Source organism: Diadema setosum, chromosome 12, assembly GCF_964275005.1.
Source record: "Diadema setosum chromosome 12, eeDiaSeto1, whole genome shotgun sequence".
NCBI lineage: Eukaryota > Metazoa > Echinodermata > Echinoidea > Diadematoida > Diadematidae > Diadema > Diadema setosum.
The window spans coordinates 20,221,665-20,248,703 of NC_092696.1; the positions used below are offsets into that span (position 1 = coordinate 20,221,665).

At 40.6% G+C, this 27,039-nt stretch overlaps 1 pseudogene; it reads right to left on the reverse strand.

Moving 5' to 3' along the window:
* Window positions 1–4,810: 4,810 nt before the first annotated feature.
* On the reverse strand, window positions 4,811–6,058 carry LOC140236357 (uncharacterized; annotated as a pseudogene).
* Window positions 6,059–27,039: the final 20,981 nt, after the last annotated feature.

Here is a 27,039-nt window from a genome sequence, read left to right on the forward strand (position 1 = left end):
GGTGGTGTTCTTCCGTGGCAGCCAAGTGCTGCTTGTCTTGTATCGGCTTCTCTAAGGCGATGGGGTGGAATGCCTGCTAGCACAGGGAGCTGGTGGATAGAGGGTGGTTTCAGGCAGCCTGTGATGGTGCGGAGAGCAGAGTTGAGTTTGGCGTCCACTCATAGTATGGCAGCTACGCCCAAGGCAGAGACACAGTATTCCACTGGAGCGTAGACAAGGGCGAGGGCGGTGGAGCGGAGGGTGGTAAAATCGGCTCCCCAGTCATGGCCGCATAGTCTGCGTAGAAGGCACACTCGTGTTTTGGAAGATCCCTTCACAGTTGGCTTATGAATTGCGTTCCTCTCCGGATAGTTTTCTGTGAGCATTTCTGGCTTGTTACAGACGCTGCCGGGATTTTCGTGGTTTTGATGGGCTATTTTGGATATGATTTACAATGTACGTGGTATGATAATGTTCATGTGAGATTACGCTATAAGCAATTATATTTTCAACTACTGAAATGTTGTATTCCCCAAGCATGACAGAAAAACAACCTGGTTACATCTGTTTCAGAAAATATTGAATAGATGTATAAGAATTGATTTCAAATATGTGCCTACAGCATTTTGCTTTATAGGCAGTGAACATCACATCAGAATGTAAAGGGGTAGGGCTGTAGGCCTATTTTCATTTTATTAACAAATTTATCATACCCCCACTCGCACATTGTGTGTATGGGTGTATATCTTTTCTTCTTTAAATCATATGAAATTACCATATTTCTCATGCTGATATTCCCTAACATAACTAACATAATTTCTTTGAAATGCACATATCCGATCATTCAGCTCTGGAGTGAGGAGGGGATTTCAGACCTGATCATCAGTGTTAAGTGCCTTGAACAGGATCTTGTATCACATCTCCATTTAGTATCAATGCACTTCATGGTGACTTTAATGTGCCAGATTAAGAATAGTACTCAAGAATTACTTCTAGACATGCATTTAAAGGGATGATGTCAGGCATTAATGACCCCCTCCCAGATTTTCCCGGTAAACTAGTTAGGTGATCCGAGTATCCTCTCGTATCACCTTCTGTTTTTGTACGGATTCTTTCTTCTTATTTCTCCTAAAAGTTGTGTAGAGGTTCGCTCAGAAAGTCCTCTGCCTCTCAATTTCAAACTTAGTCATGTCACAAAGACGACAGATCTAGTAAAATTGTGATCAGTCGACCGTGACGTCACTATGACGTCATTATATGAAATCATATTTTCATTCATATCTCATTAATGGAACGGAATTTCTCAATGAAATTTACGTCTCACGTAGTTCAAGTCAAGCTCTTTCTACTCATATTCTCAAAAATAATTCATCTCTACACATAAAATTTACGCGTACGCGCGCGTTGAAATGTTGACATGCTCCTATCGAGCTCATTTTTTTTTTTGCACACGTTTCAGATACATATACGCACGCACAGCTCACACGCAATAGAAATTTCCCGTTTTTTCACATGGATCAGGGTCCCGTTGCATAAAACTTTTTTATCAACCTTAGAAAATTCTGGTTGGGATTTGCCCAACCTGAATTTTTTAAGGTTGCTAATCTAAGAATGTAAAATCTGTTGCATAAAAACTCTGGTTGGGAGCTTCCAACCGGAATTTTGTGATTTCAACCAGAAAAAAATCCGGTTGGAGTTTTATGCAACGGGCCCCAGATGTCTCAAATGTAAAGGAATAATTATACCAAGTTTCAAGTCAGTCCAACTCAATATGACGTCATACGGGCCCGTCAAAGTTGAAATTCCGCGCACGCGTCAATGGCGATACACAGTGCGCCTATGCCAAAAAACCGCCAATTTTAAATCCAATTTACGGTGACCCCCCATTTTCTTTACATATTCTGAAAGCTGATAAGTTGAACATGTCATTTCATGGGTTTGCAATGCTGGAAAAATGATTGAAAGATATTAAATTTCTTAATGAAATAAATAAAAGTAAATTTTCAAAATGACGTCATCAAATTTCAAGTTCACTCGAGCGTATCTCACCTATCCTTTGCCATTTTTCACCCAAATTTCAGTATGTTGTAGCTTATTAAGTGTTCTTTAATAAGTGAAATCAAAATTTTGATTGGATGACGGCATCACCTCGTAAAAATGGATTGAAAGTAACCTTGTCAAATTTGACCAGTTTACGTGTTATCTCTATGGGAGTGCTGTTTTTTCTGGAAATGAAAATTGACATGACTATTTTTTTCGAGCGCTAGCTCACTTATCCTTCAGTGAATTTCTCCCAGATTTTAATATGTTGTAGCTGAGACTTTTGGCTATCGTGAGTGTACCCTCCATTTTTTTCATACCGGCTTTCATACGACGACGTCGGGATCACGCTGAAAAAACTTGGTTGAAATTGGCACTTGGCTTCGATGTAGCGTCATTTTGCTTAATACACAGAGCCTATGGGGGATGAAATAGGTCAATGCATAGCGCATCGGACCTTATATCTAAAGGTCCCAGGTTCGATCCTCACCCCTGCTTTTTGCTTTTTTTTTTTAAACACTGTTTTTTTTTCTTTAGTTAGTCTTATTCTCCCTTCCTAACTTTATCTTTTTCTGATTTTTTATGCTTTCAAATTTCTATACAATACCTTAACCTTTTCTTTATTTTTCTTTCTTCCACTTCCTGTGCAATAGATCAACAACAATGAAAATATCAACCCCATATTTTGCACATGTTCAGTTCATGTCATGAACATCATTTCATAAAATAACTTCTTCCTCCGACACCATCTTGGGTAGGTAAATTAGGGCCAAAGGTCAAAAATGTTTAATCTTGTATCTTTGAAAATACACGTCCTTTCTTTCCCACATTTTGCACACGTAAGGAACATGTTGCAAGAATCATTTCACAAAATAACTTTTTGCTCAGATGCCATCTTGGCTGTGTAAAGTGGGGTCCAAGGTCAAATATTTTTCATTCTGTAATCTCATTAGTGTATGGTATCACCGTCATATTTTGCACACACATGGACCTCGACAGATGGATCATTTTGTAAAATAACGACGCTTTGGTCGGACGCCATTTTGGCTGTGCATATTCATGTTGATGGCATGTGTGATGAGATGCTTTGCCATGGTGAATTGATGAGTGACACTGTGTGCACAGAAGATGTAAGTTGTCCAATAATGTGAAAATCTATGTGGCTGGCTTGCATGTTTGAGTGTATAGTGAACACTGAGGTTACAGACAGGACAATTGTAGCAAAAAAGGCTGCTGAAAACTGCTTATCCAATAAAGGTGAGCCAATGGAGTAAAATGGAGTCAAAAGGGGCCTGAGCTTTCGATCCTAGCAGAATCTTCGTCAGAGGCAAAATGACAAACATGCAGGGAAAGCAATCACATATAAGGACTTCACACAACAAGAACAGACAGGGACAAGCTGGGTACACAGAACAAAGAAAACAAAGGAGAGGGTGGGAGGTCATGGGCAAGGAGCCCAACAGGTAAAGGGAGGGGGATTGAAGCAGGAGGGTGGACAGACAAAAGGCAGAGGAGAGGGGACAGACAAAAGGCAGAGGGGGGTCAGTGATGATCATGAGGATCAAGGAGGCAACCAATGAAGGAAAAGGATGAATAGGGAGGCAACATCAAAGAAGATAGGGAACACCAGAGGGATAAAGAAAGGGAAAGAGTGAAAAAAGCAACAGTAAAAGGAAGGGAGTGGGGGGGGGGGCTGGGCAAACAGTGAGCCCTGAAAGGTGTACCAGGAGGAGGCAACAAAGGGAAGAAATCAAACATATCAAAGTGTATACATATACACACAGTAATAATAAAGACAATGAAATAACAGGAATGAAAAAGATATTGATAAAAGAAATAAAATAAAGCACATATGAAAAACTGGGGGAGAGAAAATTGTATACATTGTATGTAGATAAGCAGGCAAGGCAAAATAAGCACAAGTAGTGTAAACAAACAAAACCAAGTGTGTGTGTGTGTAGGTAGAAAAAGGCTGTATAAAAGAGACTCGGACTAGAGGAAGGAATCAATTGGGAATAAAAGGGTCTGCAAATGGAAAAAAGCACAAAGAAAGGACAAAATGAAATTGAAATGTGAAAAAGCGAATGATTATAATAATTAAAAAAAAAAAAATATATATATATATATATATATATATATATATATAATAAAGGTGGTTAGTCATTTCCCTCCTGGATGTTGAGGCCATGGGGTTGGATGGTGTGAAGTCGTCTCATCCAGAGCTTCTCTCTGCTGGTTCTGACTGTGTCTGGACGAGTGCCTAAAGATTCAATGCCCTGTAGAGTCATATCAGTGATGGAATGATCGGGTAGATTGAAATGGTGGCCCACTGGAGTGTCGAGCTTGGCTGTGTTGACAGTAGATCTGTGTCCGTAGAAGCGTCTTTTGAGTGTTGTCTTGGTTTCCCCAACATACTGGATTCTACAAACTCTGCAAGTGATGAGATACACGACATTAGTGGTAGTACAAGTGATGTTTCCCTTTGTGTGGTGAGAGAGGCCGGTAGAGTTGCTGGTGAAAGAGTCACTCTCATGGATGTGTATGCTACAAATGATGCACCTACTGGCTGAACATTTGAATGTGCCATGCTGTAAAGGAGAAGAATTGTCAGTGAGGGAGGGTACTTCAGCACGGACGATGAGATCCTTGAGGTTGTGGGGGCGCCGGTATGCCAGGATTGGAGTATCTGGGACGGCCTGCAAGAGACGATCAGAGGTGTGAAGGATATGGTGATTATCATGAAGGATATTGTGGAGAGAGGGTAGATTGGGATGGAAAGTGGTCACGAGGGGTATTCTGTCAGTGATGTCCTGCTTGTTTGTTTTCGGTTTGAGAACTTCAGATCTGGGGAGAGAACGAACTTTGTTGATGGCTTGTTGAACTCTCCTGGTACCGTAGCCCCTGGCTGCGAGATGTCTCTTCAGGTTCCTGGCATGGAAAGAAAACTCCGAATCCTCAGAGCAGATACGGCGAAGTCTGAGGGCTTGACTGTAAGGGATACTGGTTTTGCAGTGGCGGGGATGGCAGCTGGCTGAGTGAAGGTACTGATGGGTATCTGTGGGTTTAGTGTAGAGAGTGGTGGTGACATGGTTAGACTCCTTCCTAACGGTGACATCAAGGAAGTTGGTTTCTTCTTGGGAGAAGTCGGAAGTGAATTTGATGGTTCTGTGGAAAGAATTGATGTAGTCAATGAAAGTGTGGAGGCTTTCTTCCTCCCTGGTCCAGATGAAGAAAACGTCATCGATGTAGCGCCACCAAATCCATGGACGACAGGGGGCTGAATCTAACATCTGCTGCTCTAGCTTGGTCATGAAGAGACAGGCGAAGGAAGGAGCCATCCGGGTACCCATTGCTGTGCCAGATACCTGTAGGTAGTGCTTGTCCATGAATGTGAAGTTGTTTTTCGTCGGTACATGTGACATGAGGGATTTGATGTCAGATATGGGGGGGTTGGAATGGCCGCTGCATGTCAAAGCCTCACAGGAGGCTAGAATGCCTTCATCATGGGGAATATTGGTGTAGAGAGAGGAGACGTCGAAAGTACCGATGATTGCTGTCTCAGGTATCTGGTCCTTGATGTCATCGAGCTTCCTGAGAAAGTCTGGTGTGTCATGAATGTAGGAGGGTGCGAGCGAGACAAGAGGTTTAATGTGGTGATCAACAAAGAGGGAAATGTTCTCTGTTGGGGAACCATTTCCAGAGAGGATGGGACGACCAGGATTGCCAGGTTTGTGGATCTTGGGGAGGAGATAAAATCGGGCAGGTTTGGCATTAATGGGGGAGAGAAATTTGTGAGCCTTCTTGGTGAGGTGTTCATGTTCCTTCATGTCATCGAGTGTCGACTGGATCTGTTGGGAGAAATTATCTGTGGGATCAAAGTCAAGAAGTGTGTAGTGGGAAGGATTGCGGAGATGTTTCATGGCTTCATCGATGTACTGCTGGCGGTCCATTACTACAACAGCTGATCCTTTGTCTGCGGGCTTGATGATGATGTCCGACCTGTTTTTGAGAGATGAGAGAGCCTGGCGTTCTTCCTTAGGGAGATTGTCATGTGATGCAATGTCGAGGGTATCTGCGGAGTGGACTTGAGATGAGACAGCTTCGATGTACGTTTCCAGGGAGGGAACTCTATTCTTGGGGGGAATCCATGAGCTTTTTGGATGAAAGGGCTCAGGAGCAGAAGGGGGTTCATCGAGAAAAAACTCTTTGAGGCGTAACCTGCGGTAGAAAGAAGAGAGGTCTTGGCTGAGTGCTATCTGATCGACCTTGGGTGGAGTGGGGCAAAACTTGAGACCTTTTGAGAGAAGAGACGTTTCTGCTTGAGAAAGGGGAGAAGAAGAAAGGTTAACGACAGAAGTGGAGGATACATCAGTGGATGTGGTGTGTCGCCTGAATCTGTTAGACCGTTGACGTTTCTTCTCGAGGTTGCCTATTTTCTTGTTCCTGCGAGCAGTGAGGTCAGACACATGTTTTGAGAGACAAGATTCAATTTCATCATTGTATTTGAGCCACTGGGTGTCGGTGCAGCAAGAGCGAAGTTCACTTTCCAGTCTGTCGATGTCAGCTGAAGAGGAAGTGAGAGAGGCGGCACACTGTTCGGAAAGAATGTTAATCAAGCGGATGGAAGCTCCATGTAGAGTCTGGTTCCAGCGTTTCCGTAGTTCAGGCGAGAGTGTTCCAAGAGCCGGAGTGCAGTGGAGTTGGAGGCCTGTGGGTATCATGCGGTTGAGGGAGTAGAATCTGTAATTATCCTGGTGAAATGAGAATCTGAGGGCCTTGAGCTTGGCTTTCCTCAGTTGATGAAAAAGAGATAGATGGTTAGCCATGGTAGGCAGAGGACAGAGAAGAACAATGATAGCCAAACAAGGGAAGGAGAAATACATAACCTGTCAGAATAGAGGGAAATTCAAAAAAGGAAACAAGATAGACCTGTAGGGCGAATAAACCAAAGGAAAAAAGGGTAAGTACAGTCGGTCAATGTACAGGCCAGCCTGTGCTAAGCAGAAAAGTGAGTGGAGAGAAAAGATAAAGGGAGATGAGACAAGCTCAGAGACAAAGACACGGAACTGAAGAGAAAAATTACAGGGACGGAGACAAACACCTGAAAAGAAAGTAAGAAATACGTTACGAGCAAATACAACACTATAGAAATAAAGATACTACAAGTCGAGAAGTGGGAGGGAAACAGGGCAAGGAAGGAGACTGAACTGGAACAAAGCAATAAAACAGTTAAAACAATTAAAACAGAACAGAGAAGACAAAAAGGATAAGGAGGATCACGTGGGCGTGATGCAACAGCAGAGAATGATCTAAATGTAGCAAAAAAGGCTGCTGAAAACTGCTTATCCAATAAAGGTCAGCCAATGGAGTAAAATGGAGTCAAAAGGGGCCTGAGCTTTCGATCCTAGCAGAATCTTCGTCAGAGGCAAAATGACAAACATGCAGGGAAAGCAATCACATATAAGGACTTCACACAACAAGAACAGACAGGGACAAGCTGGGTACACAGAACAAAGAAAACAAAGGAGAGGGTGGGAGGTCATGGGCAAGGAGCCCAACAGGTAAAGGGAGGGGGATTGAAGCAGGAGGGTGGACAGACAAGAGGCAGAGGACAATTGACAGACACTTTGGAGAATACAGTTGACAGACAGTCGACACAGAAGAGATGATGGCATGGTGTTTCAACAGGAGACGTAACAACACAATCACGCAGATTGTATTTAAGAAATTGTTTGAAACATCTAACTGAAATGAGCCATCCACTTTAACCTTGCACCTTTCCTGTTGCAGTGACAAATCATAAATGAAACAAAAATGTGACATTGAATCTACAGGTTTCTTCATGGAAGGGCGACCACAACAAGATTTCCTCTTTTGGGGCCTGCCAGGCTTCATTGAGGTCTGAAAAAGTGTACAAGTATATAGCGCATTCACCATTGCGTTTGTGGTGACGCCAATCATTCTTAGGGGTCCATGCTTTGTATTAAATATTGTAATGAATTGTAATAAATTTGTAATTATAAGAAATATTATCTATTTTCTGTTGTCATTAATTGGCAGTAACATTTCGTACAAAAGAAGGCAGGATGAATGTCATATAAGTCTTAGTCGAAGCTACAGTGTATAAATGACAGTATATATACTTTAAGGAGTAAAAGATTGTTGTAATTTTTAATTTACAAACAGATGGCTCAAAGCGAGAAATGTCTCCACAGGAGGAGAATGAGGTGTAAGGGCCCTAGAAGAGAGGGTCATACGTGACAACCTCCGTGGGGACTTCTCAAACTAAATCCTGATACATTATGTACATAACGGTAGTAAACATGCGAAGACAGTCACGGAAGGTTTCCTGATGATACACAGCGTGCTTTTACAATAATCAGTAGTAACATTTTTTTTTTTAAATCATCACAAGGAGAATGCACTCTGTGTTCTTCCGTTATCAGTGGTGAGATATGCCTGATAAAAGTTGTATTTCGAGTAATCCACGCTAGATAAATACAGATAATACTGCAGGATTTGGGAAAAAGATGTTTTGTATTTGCAACATCGATTCTTAATTGACAAAGTGATACCTTTTGAAAGAAGGCCTATCACACTACAACCGTTTTCTTGTGTAAAGACTGTACATGTATGAGATGTGTAATGCATTTTGAAGTTGGTAACCTGATGTTGGATAAGGGGACGACAGCGCAAAGTTCCGTTGCATTTACGAATGTATGATTGCTAACAACTCGATCATCTTACATCATCAATGACATAAATTAGTGTGACATGTGTTGATATGACTTGTATTCAAGGAAATTAAATCATTTCATTGTCAAAGACAAGGAAAAATTATGTACAAAAGCTTCAGATAGGCCTACTTTTCAATTTCAGCCAAGGATATCTTGCCATTCAACTCTTCCTTCCGGGGAACTGAAGTAGTCTCGGATTCTGTCTCATTGAGCCTTTGCAGACATGGTGCAGTTCGTTGCCCGTCCTACTCTGTTCTGTGGCAGGGTATAATCAGCACGCCAGGCCCCAGGAATAATTCGATGGGATACTGGATTCTCTGTGCCAAGGAACCCTGTTAGAGCATAGACCTTGGAAGCAGTCGTATGTGCATTCAAGTAGTTGTGCAGTGCGCAGATGTGGTGGACTATCTGTGTCACCTTTTCTGGGTCCAGGGTTATTGCAGTAAGCAGTACTCGGAAACGATTAACCAACTTGCCGAAGGCATTTTCAACCACCCAACGGGCACAGGACAGTCTGTAGTTGAAAACTCTCTCCTCCTGGGTCATATTCCTGCGTGCATGGCCTCGGGAGATCGTTCCGAAGGGGAAATGCCTCATCTGTCACGAAGCAGTATGGGAATCTAGCGCTGTCATTGGGGTCTATCTGCTCAGAATCTGGAATATTCAGGGAACGTGATTGCAACCCATCATAAAGAGAACTGTTGGCAAACACCCCACTCGACCATTGGTACCAACATCTACGTACAAGAAGTTGTATCCGACCTCTACAAGGCCGAGGAGTACTGTTGTACACTGACAGTGTGCTTGTAATTGTAAAACGCGGACTCGCAGTTCCCTGGACAGCTGGAGGCTTTATTCTAATGTGCTTTCCGTCTGATTTATAAGCAGTTGGGAAAGTTCCATCTCTCTCTGAATTGGTTCGCTATCGTTTTCCATTCACCGACAGTGCTAGGGACCTGCAGACACCAAGCACTTATTATATCTTTATTACCTCTATAGTGTCCTCTTCTTTATCGTTAATCTCAAATTATTTAAATAAAATGACCTCGATGATGATCGCGATGTTTAAAATCATTTTGTTTTTAGCTTTTACATGAAAGCGTGAGTAAAATTAAAAGATAGTGAAAGAAAGATTTCGGTCGTTAATGATGTATAATTTTGGTCTTTATAGTGATAGACAATATTGCTGCTTCATTTCTCTCACTCCAAAACCAGACAAAATATTACTTAGTTATGAGTGGAATGAATTGATGAGACATCACATTAAAACACAAGAAGTAAAATAAATCCAGGACTGATTCCTTGAGAGTTCTTTTATTTAACTTTCCCTGTCCGTTCAGTTTTCAAGTCGGGGAGGGGGGGGGGGGACAGTATTCTATATTCGAGAAGCTTCTCTGACAAATGTTCGGTCGTCCACGTTGCTGTTGTATTTTGAAGTTACGTTGTCAAATATACGCTTCCGTATATGGCATTACATGTTTCCACAACGATGTCAGAAAGGGGGCGTTCTCCAACGTGATAAAGAAATGAGAGACTTCTGAAGGTTTCACCTGTGAAATGACGATGGTGATGGTGATTGTAATAACGATGATAAAATAACCTCAATATGATAAGACATCTAATGATAATGAATATAACAGTGAAAATAATGAAAATAATACAAATAATGAAAATAATGAAAAAGATTCTAAAGATAATTGCAACATCATTACATTTAGTTTTATTACATTGATGTCGTAAACCTTATGATAAGGGAAAAAACAATGGACTTCTCTTGCTAATCATAAAAGGAATACAAAAACGAAGCATGTGATTCTGAGGTGGTCGGACTCAAGTGGATAGCACTTGCATATAAAAAAGGGAGGTGGGCTTCAATCAATGTAAAACACGGTAAAAATAGGAGAGAGAAGATAAGTAACATACTGTTGCCAAAATTCAGTGTGACTGCCAACCTATCGGCACATAGCTCTTGCGAACTGTGTATCTGTTTTGGAGATTTTTTTTTCGTCGCGCCTGCTCCAGTAGCCGCCGTTCTTTTGATATTTTTGGATGCAGAACGGTGTGAGATCTACTCCTCTTTCGTTTTCGTCAATGTGCTTGCCGTTGCCCACTACTCACGTCCGCGAGAAGTGGCGGCTGTGCGTTTGTCGGTCCTGCTAGATCGGGATCCATCATGAATCTGTTCATTGTTTGCATGGTGACCCAATTGCGTGCGTTGTTCGGATGTTGCATCGCTGCATTGGTGTCGACGTAGACTTCCCAGCCAATGTTGGATACGTCCTGTTTCGTCTCGTTGTTTTCGAGTGTCGTTTTTTTGGATTGCCTTTGTCCCTTCGATTTTGATTGTGAGTTTGTCGATCGTGAAGCCGCGGTAATTGTGCATGCACGACTTTAGGAAGATGTCATCAAGGTGTATCATCAGGCTTCCGAATGGTAGGACGCGCCATTCGTCGGCTAGTGTGAAGTGTGCATGATGGAGATCTGTAGTGTATTCGTTGACTCTGCTCTTTGTTACTTCGTTTAAGACGTCTTCGTTGCTCTTGCCGACGTATATTTTCATGTTTGGATGAGTTGCCATCATCTGTTGTCTTGTTACGCCGGTGTCTTGTGGTAGACCAACTTGGTAATAGTTTTTGTCGTCACCGGTTTTGAGGCTGACTTGGTGGCATTTGACTCCTTCTCGCGTGAGGTTGGTTGGTAAATAGTGAAAGTAGCTCTGATCGAATTTGCGCCTGAATTTCTTTGCTTTCAATGTACTCCATCGTACTTGTGTTTTCCAGCATGTTTGCGTGCCTGGACCGCCCCCTGCTGTTGCACCTCCTGCTGCGTTTTCTGCTGGTTCTCCCAATACTGGTTGTGCCTGTACTCCGTCCATTGGTTGATCTGGTGTATCGGCCGTGTTTGCCATGTCGCCGAAGTCGAAGTCAATATCGTCTAGATCTAGGTCGAGCCAGTCGTCGTCGTCGCCGTCCTGTGTCGGTTCGTTCTGCTGTGGTGTGTCTGGCGGTGTGTCAAGTGGTGTGTCTTCAACTTCCCGGCGTTTCTCTCTCTCTTTTCCGTGGCTTCCCTTTTGCGTTTTCTGTTTGCGATACTTAAAGTATCTTAAAGTATCTTTTGGCCGCTATTGCTCCTACTGCTACGTGTGCGAGTGGGTTCTGTGCGAGTTGTGTTAGTCCTTCGCCTATAAATTCGTCGTCCGCTGTCTTTGTGTCTTCGTCAGGATTGCCGTATCTTACGTCGTGGTCGTAAGCTATTTCGTCAAGTCTTTGGAATGCCGGGTCTTTTGTCAGTTTTGTCTTGTCTACTGTATTGCCCGGTCTCACGTGCGTATGGAACGGTAGTCGTAAGTACGGTGGTTTTGATTTTGGCATCCAGTCAGTGTAAGATTGCGTCGTTTAGTTTCGCTTCTACAGCTTTCATTTCTTGTTCTTGTTGGTCCTTTAGTGCCTGTTTTTGTCGTCTGATTGCGTCTCGCTTTAGTTGTCGGTTGCACTCTGTGTCGTCATTCGGTACTTGTACGTCCTGTGAGTGAATAACGTGAAAAGTCTACATTTCGTCTGTCTCTTCGAGCATGTCCATGTCTGTAAACTAGTGTGTCATTTACCGCATTTACGTTATCTGGTTCTGTGTCGCTCTTTTCGTCTGAACTACCTACTATGAACTTTTTGAGATCTGATGCGCACTTTGCTCTGAGTTCCGCAGTCAACCAGTCGCACTTGCCTCCTACCGCGGCCTCGAGATCCTGATACCACTCGTCTTCGTGTTCGGTTGTTATGCCGTGCGGTGTCCAGATCGCAATTGTTGTCGGATCTGTTATGTTTGCAGCGTCCCATACCTTTCTGATGTGTTTTGTTGATGTGGATTCGATGTACTGTGCGTCTTGTGAACTGTGATGTGGTTCGTTTTCAAGTTTTGCTATGTCGATCTGTTCGACCTCTTGCAGCGTGTTGTCGCTGGACGTCTGTTTGAGCTCACCCATGTCTTCTTTGACATTTTGCATTGCTGTTTTGAGTTTCAGTTGTGACCCCATCATTATCTCCTGGTACTGTTTGACGTGTTGTCCGTCTTTGACGGTTTTGAGCTGTTGGACTGTCTCGATGAATGCCGCTATGGCAGTTGGATCGTACGGTCTGATCGTTGTTGTTGTGTCTGTCTTTGTGTACGCTATTGTGTGACCGACGATTGTTCTGATCTTCTGTGTGTACTCGTTGTCTCTGCTTGCTGTTTCCTGTTCGGGAATGTCGAGTTTCTTTGTGATTGCGTGTACTACTTGCGTTATGCCCTGTACTGTCTTGTCCATGCCCTGTATGATCGCACGGATCGCGTTGTTCATCTCTTTTTGTTCTGGCGTGTAGTCGTTTCTGAGTACGGCCGGATGCATGAGTTTCTGTTTGTTTCTGTCTAGTACTGCGCTCTTTCGCATCTCGAAGATCTCCATCCTGTTTGCCATTGCCTCTGTGTCTGGCACTGTCTTTAGAGTTTTTACGACGTTTGTGTTTGCCGTCCATATGATCGGCGTTGGTGTGATCTCTATGTCGTTTGGTGAGTGTTTCTTTTGTACGTAGACTGTATCGCCACAGCAGACGCCTTTGAACGTGTCTACCATGTCGCCGGCTATGCGCGTCTCTTCTTTTGCGATCATTCGCACTCCGCTGCAGATTTGGAATGTGAAGCGATTGCCTGTGTGACTACCGTAAACTTTCGCTGAAGATGGTGCCAGTTTCGTGATGAGTTTCACGATGTACGACTTGCCTGTATTACTGTCGCCTGTGAGATGGATTGTGTTCTTTTTCTTGTCTGTTTGTGTCCTGTCGTACCAGTTGTGTAGCGTGCAGATGAAGTTGTCGCCTAAGCCTATTTGCTCGCGCATGAAATCCTTCCAGATCTCTTGTGATTTCTGGAGAGACCAGCGTGTTTCTGTTTCCTCGCCGTACAGTTTGATGTACTTGTCTATGCGCGTGTCTAGCGTGTCTGCGCGTCCTGCTGCATTGAATGCATTTGCCATGTCTATTGCGTTCTTTGTTTGTATCCCTAGCGCTGCCATGTTGTACAGCTCGTTTGCCTCTTGCTCGCGTCCCTTCTGTGTGAACGCTTGGATCACTTCTGGAAGATCGTTTGGTGTTGTTATCTTGTAGCCTTCTGTGATTAAGCGCTTGATCATCTTCATTTTGGCTGTTGTTGTGTTTGTTGCAGTGATGTTACTGATCTTTTGTGGAACGTTTGTTCTGTGTTTGATCACGTGGTAGTAGTCGACTACATTGTATTCTTCCTCTAACGTGTGTTCGTAGAGGTATTTGAACTTCTTGTCTTTGTCACTGGTCATGATGAATTTCTTTGGCGCTATGTGCATGTAGCGGAACATCGCATCGAATGATCTGACAGCCTGTTGTTCTTGTTTGATTGTGATGCCTAGGTGTTTGTTCTGAATCTTGCGCTTTAGGATGTCGCTCGCATTGCGCCATGCTCTGTTATCTTTGAGATCCTGTCCCTGTCTGATGTTGAGCGGTTTATTAGGATCTGTCGGCCTATTATTCTATAAGAGGAAAGAGTTGCACTTTTGGTATAAAGATGTCGATGTTTTCATCTTCCCTATAAAGATTTCGCTAAATTTCTCGATTTTGAGGGCTCGGTGTACGATCGAAGGCTCGTCAAATTTTACTGGAGTATGGTATCTTTCTCTTTTTTTTTTTTCGGGCGGATTCTGAAACTACATGACCTTATATAGCTTGGGATTTATGTTGTGATGTTTCCTACTCGTCAATAGGAAACGGTTGCACTTTTTGGATCTTTCCAGGTATAGTTTTATCAAAAGTTGCGGTTTGCTAAGATATTACAGCGCTGGGTCTGTATGTCCTCTACACCGAGTGCACATCTTCCTATAATCCCTGTTAACGCGCCATTGCTCGCAGTGCGCTGTATAGTTGCGTGCTGTTGCTGAGGGACAATCCACCGATTCCTCGAGAGGGAAAGGCAGGCCTACTGGAAGGAGCTCATCAAGTTAGATAGCTCGTTTATTTGTTACTTCCGTTTGAATAAGATAGACGTACGAATAATAAAATGCGCATTGTATCAAAACGTTCAGTGTTAGAGTTACGGGGGTGAAATGTAACGTTATCAACCATGCTCCACTGGGGGTCTAGCTAATAAATTATTGGTTGAATGGCTAAAATTAGTGTAAATATTTGTTATGATGCAATGCCTGGAATCAATGCAACAATTCGTTTGAAATAATTTGAATTTTTGCACACATTTTTTTTTTTGACAAGACATTGATTTTTTTTTTTTTTTTTGCCATGTCCGTTTTTGGTAACGTACAACGTACGTTACTAACCAGCCCTTAGCTGCCATAGCACTTTTTATATTTATTGGATTGTATCCATTCTTTCCTATATCATAAACCTGGAAAGCATAAACATGTTTTTAACACCATTTTGACTTGAAATGAATAAATGGTGATTTAGTAGTAAAAAAAAATATATATATATATATATACAATATATATATATATATATATATATGTATATATGTCTATACTTGTTTAAAATAAATGTAACGATACGTGCTAACCACAAAATTGCCCACCTTCTTCTTCTTCCTAAAATGTGCAGAACATACCTCCCTCGTATATGAGGAATTAAAAGTTTATGTAATGAAAATCGGTTTTAGAATGGCTGTGATATCCAAAAACAGAGTAACACAACGCCATCCTAGTAAAATAGGTGCATGGGTCGCACATTTTTATTACGATTGTTTTATTTCGGATATATAGCCGTTTCAAAACCAATTTTCATCAAGACATCAAAGACAGAATTCCCCTTGAAATTACATGCTCTCTGATGTCACATCAGAGGTTTCTCATTATCTCATGCCAAAATATTAGAAAACCTGAAGTTAGTTCGTCATCATTAACAAGACGCTCTAAGAATGGAAAAAGAACGTCTGCTTGCAGCGATATCTCGTGTGGCAAATGGTGTACGTTCAGACTCATACACTCAAGGTCCCAGGTTCGAGTCCCACTTTTTGCTTCAAATCCCACTTTTTGCTTTTTTTTTTTGGGGGGGGGGTACTACATTTCTTAATTAAATTATTGAACTTTTAAAATTTTCAACACCGAAAGTATTGCATGTAATACAAATAGTATCTCACATTATATTGCCGTTTATTCCGTCAATAAATTGAAGTTTTGAGACTTGGGGTCCGGAACTTATGCGGGAAAAATAATTTCGCGCCCCAGGCAGCAGGTTAGAAAGGGTACGTTTATTGTTAGATGATACGCGCAATAGCTGTTTTAATCACTGCGACGCAATTTGAAAAACTGTTGGGTCAGCGAACTGTGAATGCTCACGTGATCACAGGTAAGAAAATAGGTCACAGGGTTATATCGAAGTTGTGAACAAATTATCATTCATGATTACAAATTAAACACAAAACTAACCAATGTCTTTACTGAATGCCCGAGCCTCGTTCTTGATACGCGCTGGTCTTATTGTTGCGCGCACACACAACGCAGCTACGCCCGTGATGTCACCACTAATGATGAATTATTTAGTGACCCTTTATTTGTGCGTTCAATTGATTCCAGTGGGCGGGTCAGAGAACAATGCTTACACGCTGACGTATCAAAAAGCTTTCCGTCTAGTAATTTTAATTAATATGTCTATGGTCTTGACCAGTAAATATGTAAGATTTGATTATTCAGGGAACTTCACTTTTTTCATTGACATTTGTTGGTCAGGAGGGGAATTGTGAACGAGGGCTGTGGATATTTACAATCTGTATCAGTACAATTGTACATTGCCTCACAACGTGGAATTGGGAACTAAAGAAATGCTTCAGGGCCCTGCTGTGGGAGGAAATGACAAACTTATGTCAATACTGAAAAAACTAAAATTCTTCGACCAATTCGACATATTTATCGGTCAACACTGCCACGCCACTAACTTCAGGCTATACCTAAATCTAACTTAGACAGTAAACTCTTATAAATACCGTACATGTCCCAGTTTCCGTTCAGCAGTGTGTAGTTGTAAAATGATACGTACCGAAGAAAACGTGCATAATTTGCATAATACGTGCAGTATGCGGTCAATGTGCGCATACAAAAATATTTAGAAGTTCATCAATCACATATCCCAAATACTCTGTGAATCTTAAGATTGAGATCTAAAGTGTGATTCCTCAATCACACTTCACACTACAGAAACTACAAAAATCACATTTGTTTGAAAATGGAATCGAACAAGCTGAATTGATCATTTAGAAAGTATTCCTGAAACAGATATTAAAAAAATGAACGGAAACACCATACATCTTCGGTACTTCATTACCCTTTATTTGGCCAGTTATTGTGCATAGGCTTACATATTCAATGTTGAAAAAAAAATCAATGTAGAATGAAAACTTAGCTTTATTTCTTTGCTGAATGAGATCCGAAGAACCCGCAAACTAGTATCACTCAGAACAGGAAACTATTTAAGAGTCTAGTTTAATCACAGCATGCAGCTGCACAGGCCCTGGAACAGAAGCAACTGATGATGCATGATGCACAGGCTTTCACCGAACACCCTATAAACCCAACCGGGGCAGCGCTGCCAGTGGCCCGCCTGCAGGACTGACGGAGTGATGGTTGAATTGCGCCTTGAGCCCGAGGTAATGACGATGGGACTTGGCTGTACTGACAAACCCAACAATCGAAAGATAAGCTGATACAAATCGTCCTCGCTTGCTGGAAGTTTTGACGGAGTAGTCTAGACCTAACCTGTCTTTATACTGTATACAGTATACTGTATGCAGCCGACTAAAACCGTGATTTGTGAGCAGTTTCACAGACAGCGCAGAGCTCCAACTCGATCGCGAAAAGGGCTAAAATTGCTATGCGCAAGCGCAAGATAATTATGCATAATGCATTAATTTGACCCAATTTTGACCTTTTCTTGTTAATCTTACTACGCCATCTACGATTTGTTCCATATGTTTCTCTCTATATTCACGTAACATATTGCGTACTTATATATCACCTCATTATTCCAATAAATCAAATAAATCAACATACCTGTCTTTGACATCTCTTGTCTTTCCAGGTAAAGGTGTTCTTTCATCGTACTGGAAAGGTTATTCCATTTTTTTATTTTTTTTTACCTCAGGCACCGACCTCCTCACTCTCGATACGGCATTCACCCTGCTGGTGATTGCTTCCCAGGCCCGTTCTTTGTCTTTCTGTGTGACGGTCTGGCCAAATTTAGGCTTTAGAACGGCCTCAAACTCCCTATACCCCTCGACCAGCTCATATTTTTCCAATTCACTGAAATTTTTCTTCCTTCTGTCGCCTTGAACCATCTTCGATATATCTAATGATCGCTATCTCCGACTTACGTTAGACAAGGTTTGTGCGAAAAACAATTAACACGTAATTTCCCATAGGAAATCGTCGCACAGCGCAGCGGTGATCATCTGCCCATTTTGGCCACGACATCGCACAAAAATTGTGACGACATAAGTAAAAAACTTATCTTCCGGCAATGTCATCGATCTTCGCTAAGTTTAAGCCAAATCTTTGCTCAGTATTTGAATACGACTAAAGTAAACTACTTAGCCAAGTAAAATCCTAAGCTCAATAATAGACTTTACTTAAGTATGGTTTTGAATACCGGCCCTGGTCCCTCCTCGAATAATTACTTCCTCTTGACTGGCTTCCTTGAAACCGATGGCTTGTAAGCTGTCTCCTTTGGCTTTAATACTGGCACTGGAACTAGAGAGAGGGGAAAAAACAAATTTTAGTGTTTAGAGTGTGTACAAGTAACGTTAGAATTGAATGATTTGTAAAACTAAAAAAGTATAAATAAAACTCTAGTAATGACAGCACACTTCTTGACACTCCTCAACACATTATAGTTACCTTTGCCAGATTTTAACTGAAATGCGCCCTGAAATGCTTTAAAACTGATAGAGAAATTGATCCACAACAGGTGGGTGTTCTGGCCTCTCAATTTTATTGAAAGGAAATATAATATACACAGCCTCACGTGTGTCAACAACCGCGCAAGTGCGGTTGTATTCCAGCCGGCGGACAATGCAGCATCCACGCCAACCAGGAAGGTCTCTCTTCCACCCGATTGATTGACATTAACTGATTCTATAACTCGGTCATCATGAACACCACTAGGTCTACTGTTGTTGTTGTTTTTTTTTTTTTCTTATATTCTATTTCTAGACAACTAGTTCTATACGATCTTCTCTAAATGGTTTCCACCTCATTTGAAATGTCTTTTTTCTCACGTTTCCGATCTCGTCACAAAGTGTTCGATTTTTCTAGAACCTCCCTGCCCCAACAATCGTATCTTGTCTCCAGCGTGGACAAGTTTCGTCGTTCCCGCGTCCTGCCGATTTCACTCTCTCGCCGGCGAGCCCAGTCAGGCGGCAGGCCGGGCGCACAGCAATAGAGGTAACTCGCGTGTTTACTTATTATGTAGGATGGTGTATCGTTTCACCGGACGCTTTTTTTTTTTTTTTCGTGGCTTTGAATTCCGTACTCAGACTCCGTCAGAGGATGAAATTTCGGCTAAAAATGCAAAATCGCATTGCATCACCGGACACGATTTTCGCAATGGTAATCGACGCCTTTTGCACCTAGTCCTTGCACCAGAATCACAATTCATTCCACAAATCACCGTATACATTCCCACCGAATGACAAAGAAAAAAAAATGGCTAATGAGGTTTAAATTTCGTACTTTACGGTAAAATGTCTGTCTTGAACATTTCGATCAGTTCACGCAATTCGCACAATAAAACCTTGTGAGGAATCGACTTCTATTTTACGTGTTTTGTCTATGGGAGCTGCATGCGCGGGAGACGTCGAGTTGCGGGCCCCTAGCTACTTGTAACTGATCACCACTAGCACTAGGGCCTAACGGTTTATTCCACAGATATGAGTTTGTTCCGTGTGCCTACGTCTACTAGTACTACGTAAAGGTTCTAACGTTAGATAGACAGCATCCATGCAGTGCCCTCGCGCGCACTTCTACGCCCACGTAGGTGGCAAGCTAAGTAGACGTAAAGTACAATCGTTTTAATAAAAAAAAACAAAAAAACGAAAGTCTGAGAAGTAAATGCAATAGGCTCTTACGTTAAATCCTATACCACACCCGGCCCATTGCAAAAGAAAGCACTTAGCCGCTTAGAGTCTAAAAAGGTGCAATTCAATTTTAATTCGATTTTAATTTCAATTTATTTCACGAACCATTCACATGTAACAAACCCCTTTGTGGCGTCAAGTAGGTACCTATTTCTACAATGTTTAGTAGGAGAAGCTATCTAATAATAGTAGTTAGGACCTAGGCCTTAGATCTAACAGTAACAGGTTAGAACTTCGAGTCTAGAAACGTACCCGGTAAAAGAATCTATAGACTAGTTGTGGTAGGAGTAGGGATTTAAGTGTCTAGCAATAGACCCTAACTAGGTAGATTTCTAGTACTAGTAGTATCCTACCGTTAGGCCTATTTTTTAGTAAACTATGCATTTCATGAATAATAGAGAAACTAGCCTAGGGCTACACGTCTAAATTGGATTCTAACAACATGTTGTTAACCGTAATGTTAGGACTAACGGTTAGAGTCTAGAAGTTTCTAGTTCTACTCTCTGTTAGATCTAAATTATTCAGTCCATTTGTCGTTAGATCGTAGATCCACTCTAGCGTTAGATAACATCTCATAACGTTAGAGGTCTATAACTTACGGCTTACATATGTCTAGAAAATTTCTAGATTTCTAGAGCATGTTATTAGGCCTAACGTTAGTAGGCTAGTGTAGGCTACCTTAGTAGGATATAAATAATTACTGGAGTAGGACTCTTAACGGTTAGACCTAACGTAAATAAGCTATTCTATTTTGGGGGACTGTAAAGACTTCAGGATTAAATCGAAAATGTCATTGCTGTGGACGGCAGTTCCTGGATATAAAATCAAATGCTGATGATTCAAGACGACTAATGGGGGAGGATCCTTAACATTGTAACGTGACAAGCTGCGTTAAAGTTTTAGGTAGGGCCTAGCGTCACATCGTAGCGTAGCCTATCGCACAAGTTCTACGTCTACGTACACTATCAATGCGATGCCTAACGTTAGTGTGGATAGAAGTAACTTGAACGTGATGTCAGACAAGACGCAACCAATGACCTTTGTTGGATTTATAAATGCTCAAGGCTTAGAAAACGATCGCCTGTAACAAAACTTAAAAGCGAAGCATACCATATATACATTTACCTGTTTTACAGCTGGCCAGCCGGCTTAATGACAACCTTAAGAGCAAATTTCCCCTCGAACTGGGGAAAATTTATTTCTTTGGACCTTTCGGATCCATGTCGAATGGCGCCTAATTTCAAAAAAAAAAAAAAAAAAGCGCACCGCGTTCGTCACTACCAAGATCGCGCACGCGCGTGTTAGGATATGCCATGTCCGTGCGTGATGCAGACACACCTTGGTCCAAGCGTTGTCGTATGTGGCCTTACGCAGTTCTGCCAGATTAATCGCCCTCTCTCCTCAGGAATTTTGCCAAAAGAGCTTTCTAAAAATGAATTTCTGTGCTGAATCACAACTCATTTTTGGGCCCACGTGAAAGAGCATGAGAAAAAAACATACAAAACACTCAAAAAAAGAAAATCGACCAAAATCGACTTAGGGAGTTCTGCCATCAACCGTTACGGCCGAGTACCTTATTATCAACAAAGCGTGTTCTTTCTCGAGCAGTCATCACGTAGCCGTCTGCTTCGTAATAAAGTTCTATACCTATACTTACTGTAGGCATACATGTAGTACACCAGTACTATACATACACTAGGCGCTGCCTTGTGCATGTAACCGGGGCGTGTTTGTAGCGTATGGATGGATCGGGGAAGATGTATTATTTTGATCCGTGCACTCACGAATGTACTTATCCCTACGCGTAATAATTTCTCCGCGTTAGGGCAGGGAGGTGAGAGGAAACTTTTTCATATGTTCATCGACTCTTTGACCCACTTCGTGCGACGTTTACGGCGCCGTTGGCGTTGCCCCTGGAGCAACACCAGCTCCAGCAAATGCAGCAGATTCGTCTTTGCCGCCATTTTACGGTTGCTACGGGACACGTGAAGAGCGCATGCGAAGGTTGTAAGTCGTAAGGTCAGGTCGTACCTAGTGTGCGTTGGCAGGTCGTACGACTGGATCTTATTGTCTTAAAGTTGTATAGTCGTGAGTCGCATATCGTGCCGTGGGCTTTATTCGATATAACTGATTTTGGGACCGTATTGATCCCAGTTAGTGAATCACCCCAGGTTTCCAAAGAAATCTGAAAACCTTAATTATTTCATGATTTAGGACTACAATATGACAATTTCTATGGCATTAGCAGAGCTGCCAACTTTGAGCATTTCAGGATTGTACGTGAAAATCAGAGTTTTGCTAATAAATCATTTGCACCTTCATGTCCAATGGAAGAGTTGGATGACCAAATTGCAGGCCTTTGCACCGTTGTCCTCCCTTCTGGACAATGCAATTCATGAACACTGCTTAGAATAGTTGTTGAAAGTTTGCCTTCTGTTTTCTGGAGAAGTTGATTTTGAAACCTAGCAATTCATTCCGCTGTGTCGATAGTTGCTGCACAGCGCGAGAGCAGCTCACAGGCAAATATTGATCGCACTTAATTCACTGCGTACCACGGACTAGACCAGTAGGACAACACAGGCGGACAGCACGGTGCACCGGTTCCCTTGTGGGTGAATGCATGCTGCACGTACTACGCACGCGCTACCCTGCAGTTACCTTTTTGTGCATTTTGTCCGTGCATACTGAACTGGCATATGTATAATCGAAAGATATAATCAAACTTTCAAAAATCCCTATATTCCAAGACATATGCGCATTTCCGCATTCTGGTTTCATTTTCGTATAAAATACAGAAAATTATACCGGTTGTATTCTCTGCACGCCAACTGTATACGATTTATCAACTTTTAAATAAGTTTTAATTAAATTGGGTCCTCTAAAAGAAATTACATCCCTGTACATAATCTGTAAAAGGAGTCATCCAAAGAAATAATAATAATAATCTTCGTTTTAATGACTTTTCCAACACCCCCAGATCCGACTTTTCCATGACATCCCACAACTTTTAGTTTTTTTTTCAATGATTTCCACGACTTTTGGACCCATAATTGGTTCTTAAATTACGACTATGAAACAACTTTGTGTACCTAAACTGAGAGAGAAAAAAAAAAACAAAAAACCTGCATACCTGTAGATGCTCCAGCCAACGACCTTTGTTTGGGAATGGCTTCATCAGCGTCTAGTGTTGCCAGATTGGCGTTGCTGTTATCCTTGGGTGGTGGCTTGTAAACAGGATCCTTCCCGATTCTCCTCTTCTTCTGCGACACTTCAGTCCCTCCTAACTTGCCCATTTGCATTTTTGGCACTTTTCAAAATATTGAATTGACAATTGAATATTTGGATATCCTGTATTTTCAAATGAGAATTATTTATAAATGCAATTAATTTATGGTGAATCACCCGTTAGATATTTGATGTGACATAACATATCAGATTATACACATATAGAATTAAATGGAATCATTGTTCAATATTATCTACCGACGATGCAGTAATTAACAATTTCAAAGACATATCAATATTAACAAAGCACACGCAAGTCTGCTCAGTAAAACAAGCACCAAATCTCACCAACAGAGGTTCTCATTTTATATGAGTGCACTAAAGTCATTGGATAGTGGTCTTGCTTGTGCTATTTACATGCATGAGATATGATAATGTGACCCTGCATCACAAAACCAACAAAAAGTCGCCAGATATGGATTTTTAGCTGAGGGCAGATTCTGAAAGAGCAGACTCTAAACTTTAGAATTATGTATAACTCCATTCATATCGACTCACCTAACCTATCTAAATATTGTACAGAAAGCACACACTCTCGAACTGAGAAAAGAGGCTCTGAAGTACAGGGTCTATTCAAGCGCTTAATCTTTACCAATCGCGCAAGCTGTATAATGAATGGTAGAAAAAGCAGGATGTTTACTACCGAAACAACAATGAAGGGATTATCAGATTAGGCTAAAATCAAGCATGCTTCATTAACACATTCTTTCCATGATAAATGCCAACTTTCATAGTGGTAGCATTATCCTTTCAAAGGTTATTAAAGTAGAAATGAAGAGTGTGCGATGGATTTTCAAGAAATTAAAAGTGGCATGTAAGACTTGCACTGTACCTGATCTAGACTACTCTACAAAAAAAAAAAAAAGTTGTAGAAAAACTGCTAAAAACATGCTTTTCAATTCATTTTATGATCCCGAATTTAGTAATGTAAAAAAGAATAGTTCTTTCAGAAAATATCTAAAAAAAAACCCTCAAAATTGACGTGGTTGAGCTGTTTCACCTATTTTGAGTCCTCGCGAAAAATCAGTGGGTACGACTTTTTGTTCGTTTTGTGATGCATGGTCACATATACCTAAACTACAAAAATATCGATATTTCTAGAGTTCTTGGTTTCTGAAGACAAAATAAAATGTTTGGTCTTTTATGTAAATCACGTCGGTTCGATAGTGATATCTAAGCTTCCAAAACTATCTCCATTGTTATTGGATCTTTTAAATGGTGCAATATAGACCTCGAAAAACACAAAATAATTCATGTAGGCTCATTTTTAACATTATCAAACTTTTGAAAATGATTAGAAACTTTAGGGAGAAAATCTTGTTAGCCTATATTTTTTAAAATTATCAAACTTTTGAAAATAAAAAGAAAATTAAGGAAAGGAAATATACATCAGATATGATTTAAATATTTGGCTGTTATTTCTTTTCTTTTCTTTTTGTTTAGTCAATTGAACACCAACTCACCACTTCAATGTAGTACAGTATTGACTAAAATCAGTCAAACAAACACACACATACACAGATTCTTCTCTTTTAGCTCTTGTTCCTATTACAACCATTTACATGCAATCACAACTTATTTTCAGGTCATCTCATTTGTATTTGAGAAAAAAGGTAAAATGTTCTCAAAAGCTCTTCTTATGGAAAAATCTTTATTTCAAATAAAAACGAATGGAATATTGTCAAAATATACATCAATCATGTAATGTATGACTTTAACATACAATCAGTCATCACACAATCAAACAAACACACACACACATACACAGATTCTTCTCTTTAAGCTCTTTTTTCTATTACGACCATTCACATCGAATCACACAACTTATTTCCAGGTCACCTCATTTGTATTTGACAAAAAAAAATAATGTTCTAAACAAATTTTCTAATGGGAAAATCTTTATTTCAAATAAAATTAAATGGAATATTGCCAAAATATACATCTATCATGTAACGCATAACTTAAACATACAATCAGTCATCACTCAATCACACAAACACACACATACACAGATTCTTCTCTTTTAGCTCTTTTTCCTATTACAACCATTCACCTGCAATCACCACAACTTATTTTCAGGTCACCTCAGTTGTATTAAAAAAAAAAAGGAAATAAATGTTCTAAAAAGCTTTTCTTATGGGAAATCTTTATTTCAAATAAAAACAAATGGAATATTGTCAAAATATACATCAATCATGTAATGGATGACTTAAACATGCAATCAGTCATTACATCCACCTGGATCCCATGGAAGACCAGCTTAAAGCAGCTGAATATGGGCTATCCAGCCATCTCAGATGGAAGTGAACTAACAAACAAAACAAAACAAAAAAACCCAAATACATGCCAAAATCCAGTTCAATTTGGCTTCTTGTGTCAACTGACAGCTGATAATTGAAACCCAATAATGATGGATTTTTCAATTCAAGACTCAAACAATACTTTAATTTTAGTAATTTAGTAATTTCTCATTGTTTTTTTTTTTTTTGCTAAAGAATGAGATAAACACACTGATTAAATCTGCATGTTCTACAGTTTTTCCAAACTACAAATAATTTGGTTATATTTTGTGTGACATCTGCAAATTCATATTAGATCAGTTTTCACATTTATTGAGGTACATTCTTTTCTGATAATATAGACAAATTAGTCCAGAATAACCTTGTTATGATGTAAATCATTTGCACCAAACACTGCATTGCCATTTCCTGTTTTGAAGTTATGTCATACATTCAGTACTGAAATTAACTTTTCAACTTACATTTCTGCTTTCATTCAACATCAGTGTCAACCTTTCTAAAAAGAGATGAATCTCAAAGTGAGAAAATACTCCTACCACAGTTATTCAAGTATACAATAGCCTAAAACAAGCATTGAATACATATCATAAATAGTGTGAAATCTGCACTCAGAGAAGAAAATTTATCAAACCCTCAAGTGCAAAATGATTTGTATTTTATTTTGTTAATGAAGGAACAATAAAGTAGTCATTTAATATATTTCAGTTACTATAGGTTTGTTGGGATGACCAAAATGTACCCTTAGTAAACAAAGGGCTATGATCACAGCGTTTCTGAGCCAAGTCCCAAATTTGTTTACTGTTTATTAAGTCTGGAAATTTTTAAGTGACATTAACCTTTGTAAAAACCAAATAACTAATATTTATATTCATATTGGATTCCATTGTTACAATACATACGAGACAATTACGTCACTATAATGTAAATCGTATCTTTTAATCGGTGACTTATCTCTTGAATCTAATTTCAACTCATCTTCGTTACAATTCACGTAAAGTTAGATAACTTAAATAATTGACCACTATTGAATTGATACATATCACAAACGACAAAAGTTTATGGGATAGAGCGTTCACATCCTCTTGGCTTTTATTCTGTGAAAAAAATCCTGGAATTGATAGAACCAATGTTACACAAAGGTTCCAAATCCCTCCCCCCCCCCCCCCAAAAAAAAAGAAAAAAAAAAAGATCAATCGCACATGTGTGAGAGGGTTCTCTTTACACCATTTTGCAACGTAGACTTCCTCGTAAAGTGGGATCTCAAGTACTTCTTGGAGTACTTCAGCATTCGTCAGAGAGGCCAGAATGAATGATTCTCCAGGACCAATCTCAAATGTTCTCTCTGAAATTGTCTGTTTGCACATAATGTTGTAACAAAGATGCATTTGACTCCTAAATGCTAGCGTCTTGGCCACATTCCTGAAATTGCCCATGATGTGTGATAGCCGCCTCACAAAGTTATGCTTACCTTCGAATCGCATCGTCCAGAAATTCAGCAGTGGACCAATCTCTCTCATAGCAACAGCATAGTGACACAAGAAATGATGTTTTGGCTTGAGATGCCG